Source organism: Leopardus geoffroyi, chromosome B2 (genome assembly GCF_018350155.1).
Source record: "Leopardus geoffroyi isolate Oge1 chromosome B2, O.geoffroyi_Oge1_pat1.0, whole genome shotgun sequence".
Taxonomy (NCBI): Eukaryota; Metazoa; Chordata; class Mammalia; order Carnivora; family Felidae; genus Leopardus; species Leopardus geoffroyi.
Genome location: NC_059332.1, coordinates 111,570,157 through 111,578,912, shown reverse-complemented (window position 1 = coordinate 111,578,912; position 8,756 = coordinate 111,570,157).

Here is an 8,756-nt window from a genome sequence, read left to right as displayed (position 1 = left end):
ATTCTTTACCATCAATTTCAAAGAACTGATTTAGTTAGATCATAGGTAATTATCTAACTGCAGCAGGAAGATCTTAGCTAGGCAATGTCCAGTAAGGGTAAATACTGAAGTAATATGATATTCATCCGATTACACACTGCTGCTCTTGCTCAGAATTTATGCACTGTGTTTTTTTTAGCACAGTGGTAAAGAACATAACTCTGGAGAAAGAATACCTGGCTGATAATCCTGTCTTCAACATTTATTTGGTCTTGGGCCATTCACTATCTTCTCTTGGACTTAGAGTACTCATCTTTGACACGGGAGAGGGTATTAGCATCTATCTTATGGAGTAATCCTAAGACTTAAATTTGAAAATAAATGTATACCATTTGGTATGGTCTGAATGTCTGTGTCTCCCCAAAATTTGTATGCTGAAATCCTAACGCCTAATATAATAGTATTAGGAGATGGGCCTTTTGGGAGGTACTTAGACCATGAAGATAGAGACCTCATGAATGAGATTGGTGCCTTATAAAAGAGACCCCCGAGAGCCCCTTCTGCCATGTGAAGACACAGTAAGAAGTCTGCATCCCAAAAGAAGGCCCTTATCTGCCTTGCTGGTACTCTGATCTCAAACTTCTAGCCTCCAGAACTTTAAGAAATAAATTTATTTTTTATATAAGTTATCCAGTCTGTGGCATTTTGGCATTTTGTTATAGCATCCCAAACAAACTAAAATAGCATCTCATAGATTTTTGGCACATAGTAAGTGCTCGATGATCCAAACTATGATTTTTAATTAAATGTATCTGTTATTTATTATTTTTACTTCTCTATTACATTTCTGCTTTCTTAAGAATTGAGATGTGTTATAAAGCTCATCATTTCCCCCCTCTTTTCTCCCATTTTTAACCTAATGCCTTATCTTTCTATACTTTATTTCCTTTATCCTCTTCTTAGACTAAGGAAACACCTGTTAAGTAGTATAGATAATTTGCAAATATTCTATGCTTACCTAGTTGTTCCTTGGGAATTTAAGGTACGCTTTGAAAATATCAGCAGCTGTGGAATTTTTTAGTCTAAGATCTGGTTATCTGGAAACATTTTGTATTGTAATTAGATAGAATAAGTTTGATATCATGTTTACCACACAAAGATATATAGCACATACATAAAAGTCTGCGCAGGACAATATTTAAAACTCTAATCTAGGTATTGTCTTCACACTTAAAAATACAAGAAATAATAAAATCAAAGTATGTGAAATACTTTCATGTAAAAAATACATATAATAAAAATATACCTACATAAAATTTTGCACATTTCTTTTCCATGCCTGAAAGGAAGTTTATGTGTAGTTCATTGCTTTAATAGTCCTAGAATTATTTCCATTCTTGTTCAACAAGTATGTGTTAAGATCCCCTTTGTCCCAGGTCCTGTTTTTGAAACAATGATTCCATAATAAACAGAATAAAGAAGATCAGTTCTTTTGTGGATTTTACATTCTAGAAAGGAGAAACATAATAAGCAATAAGGAAGGAAAGAAGACAGTAAATAAATGTACATCAAGTGGCAGTAGGCATGATAAAGAGAATTACATTAGGATAAGGGGGATAAGGAGTGATAGGGTATTTGTTTTACATATGGTGGTCAGGAAAGGCATCTCTTATAAAGGAATATTTTAAAAGAGTTAGTGTTAAGGTAGAACATTTCAGGCAGAGGGAACAGGCAGAGCAAAGGTCTCGTGGTACAAGTATACTTGAAGTGTGTGAGAAATTCTGTGGCTAGAGAAAAGTGAATGAGGAGAAGTGGGTTGGGACATGAATCCAGGGAATAGTGGAGCACCAAATCATGTAAGGCTCTGTAAGCTATAGTGATACATTTAAATTTTAGTCCAATCCAAATATCAAAAGCCATTTAAAAATTTGATCTGAGAAGGGATATAATCTAGCATACATTGTAAGAGGCTCACTCTAGCTTCAGGTTACATAATGGATGGTAGGTGTAGTGGGTGGGGGAAGGAAGATGAGAGACCAATTAGGAAGTTCTCAAATAATCCAGGCAAGACATGATGGTGGCTTGACCAGGATGGTTGTGGTAGATGAGGGGGAACATATACATATATCAGGTATGATTCAAAGCAGGGATTTGAAGAAGTTTCTAATGGATTGGTTGTGGAATGTAAGAAAAAAGAGGATTCAAGGATATTCCAAAGATTTTTGGCTTAAGTAGCTGTAAGAATGAAGAAGGCATTTGCAGATATGGAGTAGACTGGATAAGCAGATTGTTTTTTCCATAGTAGGGAAAAGAGTTTAGTTTTGAACATTTTGAATTTGAGATGTCTTGTGGATATTCAAGTGGAGATGTTAAATAAGCAGTTGGATATTTCGGGCTGAGGTTTAAGGGAGAATTCCCAAAAGAATTTAAAACTTTGAGACCTATCAAACTGTCGATGGCATTTAAATCCACACGATTAGAGTGGATCATCTGAGAACTGAGTATAGATAGAAAAGTATTTTGAGAGGGAAGGCCTGGGGCTTTCCAATTTTTAGAGCTCGGGTTGGTGAGGAAGAATTGACGAAGGAGACTGATAAGGAATGAATAGTAAGCTAGAAGACAGCTAAGAAAAAGTGTCCTGGAGGCCAAGTGAGGAAAAATTATCAAGGAAGAAGACATGTATACTACTTGGTGATGATAGGTTGAATAAAATGAGGACTAAGAACTGATCAATTGATTTGGCAAAATGGAGCTCATCAGTGTCTAGGTGATCATGATAAGAAGATTATAAGGACAAAAGGCTGACAGCAACAGGTTCCACAAGGGCAAATGTAGGGAGAAGAATGGACTCAGGAGATAAAACTTATGAAGAATCAGGGGACTTCCATGTGAGAAAAGTTTTTAGTAGTCAAGTGGTCTGGGGATTTCTGAGACATTGCTTTAAAGTAAAGAACAAGGTACGGCATCTTGCAATCCACTCCCATAAGGAGGCACAATGCCTGGTAGGTCTCTATTGGTTTACAGGTGGTAAATTCCTCATGTGGGAATTCTCTTCTAGCTTTTTTAGCAAGGGACATGGAAGACACCAGCTTTGAGTTGGATCAAGACCAGGAAAGATGTCTTTGTTAGATCCAGACAAGAGTATGAACAGACCTGTCATTGGAACCACAGGACATAGTAGCGTCTATCATTTTAGAGGCATCTGTGATAGGAGAAGGTGCCATGTGGAGGTTATAGAAAGTCCCAGTAAAAAGAATTACAATGAAAACACCTAGAGTTCTAAAGCAAAACCATGTCATCTACAGAAAAAAAAATTGATTCCATTCAAAAAGAGTCCTGGTTTTGCTGCTGGGTTCTAAGATGGAGTACCTGACCATGGGATCTCAAATGACTATACTGCAAGAACAGTCCATCTTGAGCTGGATTTTATCAGGTACATCAAGGTATAATTACGCTAGCCCAGCAGCAATCCCAGTCAAAGATCCAGTAAAGTAAAAATGGTACTTCTAGGATCAGGCATGAGCAAGACCTGAAGGCAAAATACAAACAGATAACCCAGATTCCTATGCTATCCACGGTTATCACACAGGAATCTTTCCCTTGGCTAACACGTATGGCTGTAACACGTATGGCCATAACAGGGGGTGCGGAGGTTCTCATAAGATCAAATGACAGGAGGAAAATGACTGAGCTTTTTTTAAGGGTGGATTAGACTGGCATACATCTACAAACTGAAAGTGAGCAGTAACTATGGTCAAGGTCTGCTCAGGGAAGATCCAGAAAGAAGGCAGTGAAGGAAAATCTCAATAGACTGAATTTCAGAAGGTGCACTTTGTCATCCCCTTTGCAAGGAAGGAGAAGTGGTCTGAGGTTAGAATATATGGAACAAGGGTGAGGTGAGGATAGCTGGTCGGGAAGGAAAAGGATTTGGAGATCAGGGACAAAGAGATCTGGGGAACAGGCATGTGGATGGGCCTATGGGAGTGGATTAGAAATATTTTGTATCATATATCCAAGCCCTCCAGAAAATACCTACACTAGAAAAGATTAAATAACCAATGCAACAGAATAATTCACACAGTTGACATCAACCAGCCTTTGTTATCAGCCACCCCAGTGCTGGCACAATGGGCACATGAAAGGTGTGGCCTGGGTGGTAGAGAGGGAAGCTCTGAACGGGCCTTATAGCATGAGTTCCCTCTTACTGAGGATAACCTAGCTGCAGCTGTTGCCAAATGTCCAGTTTTCCAGCAGTAGAAAGCAATACTGAGCCTTCAATATGACCCCATCCTTTTCGGAGATCTACTAGACACTTAGGGTTAAGTTGATTGCTCTGTACCCTTTTCTGTCAGTAGGGCCTCAGCCAGCACTACTATTCAGGTTTAGAGAATGTTTGATCCTCTTAAATAAAGTTCTGTATATAGTCATGTCAACTAAATAACATACTTTACTGCAAATTAGGTGAGGTTGTGGGCACATGACCATTGGATCCACTGGTCCTATCTTATATTGTACCTCCCCGAAGCTGTCAGTCTGACAGAATGATGGAAAAGCCTCTGAAGGCACAGCTGAGGTGCCACCTTAGACATTACATCCTACAAGGATGGGGCATCATTCTCTGGGATGTGGTATACATACTCAACCCATAACCCTTATATGGTTCTGTGTCCCTAGTAGGTAGAATACTTGTGTCTTGGTCTGGAAGCTCTGGGAGCCAGAGGGAGAAAGCCCTGCTACTGTCACTCCCAGTGATTCACTTGGTGAGTGAGGTGTCTCTCACCTGAGAGTCTAAGCTCTGCAGGTCTAGATGTGCTGGTTCCACCAGGCAGTATAGCAAGTCTCTCATTAAACCCTCAACTGTGGCTGCAGCTTGGTTGCTTTGGGCTCCTTGTGCAAAGACTAACAAGAAGGAAGAAACTGAGTTCCCATTCTTGTAGGTGAAATTAACCTTGACCCTTGGGAGGAGGTAGCATTCCTGGTAAGTAATGGAAGCAGGGAAGCAAACGTTTAACACTCAAATGATCCATTAGAACTTCTTTGCCATGTGAAACAAAGTGGACAAATGCCACAGCCATGTAACCTCAGGAAGAGGATCTGGGTTACCCCACAAGTAAGACACCTAGACCAGAAGAAGTCCTAGGTGAAGAAACCCAGAATGGGTAGCAGAGGAGAAAAGATGAGTATCGATGGTGGCCTCAAGACCAGTTGTAGCAGTGAGGACTGTGGTTTATCCAACAAACCTTTCTCTTGCCAATCTTCTCAGAAAAAAGAGACCAAGCAGAAATCCGAAGGAACTGTTCCTAGATGAGGTGAATTTATACAAAGCTAATGGATACAAGCAGCTCAAGGATGTTATGGTGTGCTGCTCAGATTCCTAACCCCTCCCTCACTCAGGAGAAAGACTGCCACCCCAGCTGCCTGGATGGTTGCCTGATGACAGCTCACAGCTGAATTTCTTCCCCCAAATTGCTCTCAGCTGAAAGGAGCTGCCTGGCTCAAGGTTCTGTGCCCCCTTCCACCAGTCAGCTCTCACGTAATTGTTGCCAGATGGAGTGGGGAGCCCTCCAGGCCCTGAGGCCTCCATCTAGTCCAACCCAGAAGTCACTGTGATGTGGGAAATAAAGGCAGAGGAAATGGCAGAAAAAATTAAATTTCCTAATAATCTGAAGCCTACTGACAAAGAACTTGAGGCTGGCAGAGTAAAACATTTCTCCAGGAACTCCCTACTGTCTTAATGTTAATGCTTTGCTAGAAGGAAGAACAACCTTAGCTTGAACAATAGCTAGGCTTCCAGTCAGTGTCCTGTGAGTCTTCTAAGGCATGTGAAAATCCCTTTGGAAACTTCCCCTTGATTTTACCTCCCCCAAGTCCCAAGTATACAGTCAGTCTCACCTCACAGTTCTGGGGCAGTTCTTCCTGCCCCCTGGAACCTGTTCGAGGTGCTTTAATAAAATCACCATTTTGCACCAAAGATGTCTCAAGAGTTCTTTCTTGGCCTTTGGCACTGGACCCCCATCACTCCAAAACCTCGTCAACTGGAGGGTCTTAGTCTTGAAGCAAGAAAAGAATTCAAGGAGCTGGCCAGATACTGTTTGAGTGGTTCAAGTGAGGAGTTGGATTGAAGTGAGAGAGCAGACTCTGGAGATATGACATAGGGCAAGCTCAAGGGAGAGCTACACCTGCGGGTTGGGTCCTTTTATGGATAGTTGTTAACTAAGGGGGGGAATGAGTGTTCATTATTTCGGGAGGAGATTTCTTTGGGAACAGGTTTTGTGCCTTTTCTCCCTTACTTGGTCAGGGTCTCAGACCTTCTTTGTCTTGGCTCTGTCTGCTTTGATCTGGCTTCTTGTGGCCTTGTTTGTGGAATGCTGCCCAGGCAGGTTGCCAGCTTTTCTGATAATGGGCCTTGATTCCCCCTTTGCTGGTCTCCAGGCACCTTGTTAAAGCCAAACTAACTGCCTGCTCTAGCATAATGACTGGACCATGTTGCGGGTACAAAGACCTGGCTCTTGCCTCCATTTGAGGTAAGTTAGCATAACTCTGAAGGTAGACTTTAGATCCAGAGGTCCCTGTGGAATCTGTGGAGGCGTCTGTTGTGCCTGCATCTCAATCAAATTCTCCTTCTGTCCAATCCTGCTGCCCTCACTCCCTTACTGGTGTTTTTGTTTTGCATCTTCCTGGATAAACCTCTTTCATACAAATCTCAGTCTCAGTCTGTTTCCTGGCAGACACATTGTGAGACAGTACTCTTTAATAATATTTTGTCAATCACTTCATTTTTCATTATAAAATAAATTAACATCATTTTTAAATTTTTTAAAATTTTTATTTATTTTTGAGAGAGAGAGAGAATGACAGAGTGAGAGTGGGGGTGGGGCGGAGAGAGAGAGACACACACACACAGAATCCCAAGCAGGCTCCAGGCTCCAAGCTGTCAGCACAGATGAACCGTGAGATCATGACCAGAGCCAAAGTCAGATGCCTAACTGAGCCACCCAGGCACCCCAACACTATTTTTAAAGAAGTGAATATCAAAGATAAAAAAATAGAGAGGCATAACTAAATTCATTCCCAAACAATGCAAATACTTCCATACCAAAGCATAGATGTTTACTGTGTTACTTTTAGTTTTAGTACACCTCCTGATGCCCCAAGGAATCTCTGATTCCCACCAGCCAATTTCCTTCCTTTGCAAGTATTGTTCCTTATGAGACTTATTTCTGCTTTTTTTAAATTTCTAATTTAGATTTTACCCCCAAAAGCTGGCTATATAAAAAGGTATTAGCACAAAGAAGCAAGAAGGAAAAAAAAAGAAAGCAAACCCAAAACTTTTGTTTATTTCTAAATACCCTATAGGAAGTTGTAAAAAGATTCATGCATAACAATAGAATGTAAATTTAGGTAATGATTTGGATTTTCTCCAATTGCAGCCTCAGCCTTGAAAACAACAGATTTCCTTAGAAATTCATTGTAGCTCAAACATAAAATTCTTGTTACACCATGGCTAATTGACATTGCACAAGCATATGTAATGAGTTTTTCAATAAAGAAATAAATACCTTTTGTGTAGAGGGAGAAAAAAAGGCCAATATGGGAGAATATTTTAGTAAATGAGTCAAGATAGGGATTCGGATGTTTTACGTGTTTTCATTTATATTTGCATTTATATCACTGATCCGTAAAATTTCCAAATGAAAAAGTGGCAGCACTCTGTGACAGAGGCATAGTAGAGTAATTATGGGGGAAAAGACCCAAAAAACCCTGAGGTCCCCATGTTTAATCAGTATAAAAACATTAGCCTTGCAAATTTTTATAGTTTCATTTCTTGTGTTTTTTGACCCAGGGATATGGGGAAAATAATAACTAACATATAATGTAGATATGAGATGAGTTCAAAACCACTGCTTTCTCAGCCCATGTGATTCACTCAGCTTGGCTATTTTTAAACCATTTCTCGAGAATCTGCTAGTTTCTAGAAGAGATTTAGGATGGCTTTAAAAAAACTACAGCAAGAAAAATAAGAAGGCAGATAAAAGAGTAAATGAGTATAATAGAGCACACAATGAGAATGGAGAGCTAACCTGAAGCTAGGAGTTAGATTAGCATATAACAAGCTTCTTATGCAGGAGCAGTACATTTATTAGAGGACTGCTAATTTGGCCTAACCTTTCTAGCAGCCAGCAAAAAATTGAATGATGATAGGGATTTGATTAACAACCTCAACAATGTAGAGAAAATCCAGTGGATTAAAACAAGTACAATGTTCCTAGTTCCTGAGACCTGAAAGCTGTTTCTTTTGAGTCTTACCAAAGATTTCGCTATCTTGTAATTAAAATCTTCAATTACATTTTTATATGAAAATTATTAGGAAAGAAAAGTTTTCCAGGGAAAACTTTTGTTTCTTTGGCAATCTGTGGTTTTCATAATGCCCCTCAATTTAAGCCACTGACAATACTGAAAAGCAAAGTCAGGAAATAAAACTTAAATGAAGTTTACCCCAGATATTGTTAAAGAAAAAATTCTGGCATTTGTTAAAATGGTAAGGAAGACTTTATGCAAGGCTATTGCAATGCAGGTGGCTGTCATAGGGAGAGCGATCAGGCACAAGTCCAAATACAAGGACAAGTGGGGATTTATAAGCATGGAACAGGGTGTGGGGTCAGTGGATGGAAATTACTAAGAGGAGAAACCAAAGGTAGGGAGATTCTTACTAAATTGGCTGTACAGAATTCTTGTTAAAGATAGGTCAAGGACATACATAATAAAAATAGGGGATG